Source organism: Elephantulus edwardii, unplaced genomic scaffold (genome assembly GCF_000299155.1).
Source record: "Elephantulus edwardii isolate Elephantulus edwardi_28Jun2011 unplaced genomic scaffold, EleEdw1.0 scaffold00443, whole genome shotgun sequence".
Classification (NCBI taxonomy): Eukaryota; Metazoa; Chordata; class Mammalia; order Macroscelidea; family Macroscelididae; genus Elephantulus; species Elephantulus edwardii.
Genome location: NW_006400193.1, coordinates 223,151 through 227,324, shown reverse-complemented (window position 1 = coordinate 227,324; position 4,174 = coordinate 223,151). Strand labels below are relative to the sequence as shown.

Genomic DNA, 4,174 nt, shown 5'->3' with positions numbered 1-4,174 from the left:
CTAAGACTGTGGGGACACTTGAGCCTTCCTCATTGACCTCAGGGCCTTTTCACGTAGGTGTTTTTCTAAGTCGTCAAGGTTGTCTTCAGCTTCACTTTCAGTCTCCTTCTTGGGCTCTGGCTCTGCCTCTGGTTCTTCCTGTGCTGATGTGGTTATAGGACCAGCAATGGCTGCAGGAGTGACAGCTGCTGCAGTAGCTGCAGCCATTGCCTTTTCCTTCTTATGTTTTTTGTGCTTCTTGTGCTTCTTATCCTTTTTGTGTTTCTTATCCTTCTTTTTCTTTTTTTTCTTTCCACCTCCTTCTTGGTCTGAATTCCTTGCCGGTGATGGGCTCGGCGTTAGGCTTTTAGCCTTTTTGACCGGCACCGCTGGTGACCAGTTTGTGGTGGGTGATTGAGACTGGATAGGGGATGGAGGTGCCTGGGGTTTTTTAACTGCTGGCTCAGGTGATCCTGAGACAGAACGAGAAGATGAGACTCTCCTTACAGACTGAGGACTTGGTGAAGCAGCCTTTTTTATCTTTTTAGGTTCCGGAGTCCTCGAGACTCTCCTAATAGGTCTAGTACTTGGAGAAGGGGACTGCCTTCTTTGGGGTGATGATGATGCTCCTCTTCGAACAAGGGAAGGACTTGAGGTGGTCTGAGGAGCTCGAGGCCATGGTGAGGGAGAATGCCGCTTGTTTGGTTGTGGTGACCGGGCTTCCCTGCTAGATCGACTTGGGAAAGACCCTTTCCTATGTTTTGATGCTAAGGAAGGTGAACGTCTCCTGCTGACTGGGGAGCTTCTTTGTTTGGGAGGTGGAGAATGGGACACCCCAAGCTTTGGCGGTGGAGATGGTGACACTCTTTGTTTTGGAGGGGGAGGGGGAGAAGCGGTTCTTCTTTTAGGAGGGGGAGAAGGAGAATATCTCCTCTGTATTGGAGGAGAGTATCTTCTTGGCTAGGGTGAGCGTCGACGTGGTGGAGGAGATGGAGTCCTTTGTCGTAGAGGTGGTGTGGGAGACCTGCATCGCCGAGGAGGAGCAGGGGAAGGGAAGGAGAACGCCGTCTTCTTGTGGGTGGCGGTGTAGGACTTCTTCTCCGTCTACCACGAGGTGAAGTTTCTTTCTGACGCTTCTGTGGTGATGGAGAAGTACTTTGGGAAGGAGAATGTCTCCGTCGCCTGCCTACCTCACCATTCTTCACATGAGACCTCTTGGGTCTTTCATCTTCTGAGAAGGACGAAGAGCCAGAATCAGATGAAAATTGTTGGTTCTGTCGTCTGTACTGGCATCTTTGTTGCACAGAATCTGCTGCTGCCATTTTGCCACCTTTATCTTCCGATTCAGATAACTCTACTTTTCGAGGCTTGGGTGCTGGTGAAGGGGACTCTCTTTTTTCTGTAACTTTATGCTTTGCTACTTTACCTAAGTTCTCCCGGGAGAAACAGAAACACGACTTTTTCTGGTCTGATTTGATTGCTGGGGTGTTGGAGAATGACTTTTTTGTGGTGGAGTTGCTGGAGGTGATGGTTGGTGCAATCGCCTTGGAGGACTTGCTGAAGGAGATAATCTCCGCTTTTTCGAGGGGGACTAGATGTCCTCTTGGGTGGCTTCTTTGGTGGTGACCGGGAACGAGAGGAAGAGGATGATGAGCTACTCCCAGACAAGGATGCTGATGAGTGCCCCCTTCGTCTTACTGGAGATCTACTCCTCCAGTGCCTTGGTGGAGGAGGCATTCGTCTTGGTGGAGTTCGTCTTTGAGGAGATGGTCGTCGTCTTGGGCTAGGCCGTCTTTTAGGTGAATATGATGCGGAAGAACCCCGCGTCCATCTTGCTGCCTCCCTCCGAGGTTGCTCCCTATCCCCTGCCCTCATTTTTACAATTTCCATTAAAGGTTTTGAGTTTTCTTGCTGTTCTTTTTCAACTTGTTAGAGATGTTGGGTTAGAGAGTCAATAGTCATTTTTTCCCTTACTTTTGATGTGTTTGTTTATTGCTATAAATTGACCTCTGATTAGTGCTTTAGCTATTTCCCAGAGGTTTTGGTAAGTTGTGTTTTCATTGTCATTTGTTTCAAGAAACTTTTTAATTTAATTTTTTATTTCTTCTAATACCCACTCATGTCCAAACAAGCTTCCAAATATATCATATTTATTTTCCTTTATCTCCTTGTTATTAATTTCTAATTTTGTAGCATTGTGGTTTGAGAAGATGCTTTGTATTATTTCTAGGGTTTTTTAAAATTTATTGATGCTTGCTTTGTGACCTAAAATGTGATCTATTCTGTAGAACATTCCATTGGAGAAGAAGGTATACTGTGCTTTCTTGGGGTGCATTAGCTTCTAAACATCTATGAGATTGAGTTGGTTTATTGTGTGGTTTAATTCTTCTGCATCTTTGTTGAGTTTCTTTCTGGCAGTTCTGTCTTTTCTTGAGAGTAGTTTATTGAAATTTGCTATAATTTTGTTGAATTCTTTTTGGTGTTTTTGCTAGTTACTTTGGTCCATGCTGCTTTTTTCACTCCTCTGTAAGTAGGACATCTCTCAGTGTTTCCTACAATACTAATCTTGTTTTTATAAACTCCCTTAGGTTCTGTTTTTTCTGAGAATATCTTGATCTCTCCATATTTGATGGACAATTTTGCTAGGTACAATATTCTTGGCTGACAGTTGTATTCTTTGAGTGTTTGATATATGTCATTCCACTGTCTTCTTGCTTGCATGATGTCTGCTGAGAAACCAGCACTTAATCTTATTTGCTTTCCCTTAAAGGTTATTCTTTGTTTCTCCTTTGCTGCTTTCAGAATTCTCTTCTTATCTTTGGTTGTGGCAAAAATTACTACGATATGCCTTGTTCTGTTCTTTTGGGGTCTATTCTATATGGTGTTTGGTCAGCTTCTTGAATATATATATTCTCTCATTCTTCATTATGCCTAAAAGTTTTCTTCTTGTAATTCTTCCACAACTTTTTTGCTGCTTTTACTTGTTTTTTTCTGTTTTAGGACTCTGATTAGGTGCATGTTATTTCTCTTGATGTGGTCACACATTACTCTTAGGTTTTCTTCTTTTTCCTTCCTTTTTGATTCTGCTTTTTGTTCTAGCAGATCAGTGTTGACAATTTTGTCTTCTACTTCATTGGTTCTGTGTTCCATCTCTTCAATACTGTTCATGTGACCCTCCATCATGTTGAGGGATCTGAAACATTGGTCCTCATATTTTGGATTATGGTTTCTTGTTTTGCCGGAACCTCTAATGCCTCATTTGTTTTATCTGCATTGTTTTGGTTTATTTTATTAAGCTCCTCCTGGTTTTTGCTTGTGGTGTCCTCAATTCTTCAAGTTTGTCTTTCACCCATTGAAAATATTCAATCATTGTTCTTTTTTTCCACCAGTAGTTTATTTACAAAATTCTAATACAAATTTGAACAAATTCTTTCAATTTCTCTCACCACCCCACCCATCAAATTTTTCATGTAGCTGCCCCACCCTCTTCTGCAGCAGTGACATCGTATCAAGAACCTGCTATGGCCTCAGGCATGAAAAAACTCTCCCACAGTAATGTCAGGTAAGAAGCAGGCTACCTCACACTCTACACAAGCCCAAACAATATATAACCCACAAAAAGTGACACCATATCAATGGATTTCCTGAAGCCAGAAAGTCTGATGGAACTTTCTCATACAGAATTTAAAAGAACAATGATTAAGTGTCTCATGCTCAGTTGGTACAGACGCCTAAGCAGAGGGAAGATTTCAAGATACTAAAGAGCTGAATAGAAGACTTCAAAAGGTAGTGTGGGAAGACAAAGTAAAGTATTAAAATGAAATGTGCAAGGAGCTGGAGTCATACAGTCGAAAGTACCAAACTCCCTCAGCATTTCTTAAGCTCAAGGAACTAAAGAACAAATTCAAACCTTGAGTTACAATATTTAAGGATGCTTTGGGAAGAATTAAATTATCCAGGAAGTAGTAAAAGAAGATGGGAAGAGTATACAATTATTTTACTAAAAGGAATTGGCAGACAGAGAAGAATTTTACGAAACAACATATGAGCAAGAGCCTATGCTGTTAAAGGAAGAAGTTCAAGGTGCTCTGAAAGAATTGGCAGAAAATAAGGCCGGAAAATTGATGCTATACCAATTGACATATTTCAACTAACAGATGATACCCTAGATGTGCTCACCAAGTTGTGTCAAGAA

The 4,174-nt window shown here is 41.9% G+C and overlaps 1 pseudogene; it reads right to left on the bottom strand.

The window, feature by feature from the left end:
- On the bottom strand, positions 1 to 1,854 carry LOC102858487 (annotated as a pseudogene).
- Between the last annotated feature and the right edge of the window lie 2,320 nt (positions 1,855 to 4,174).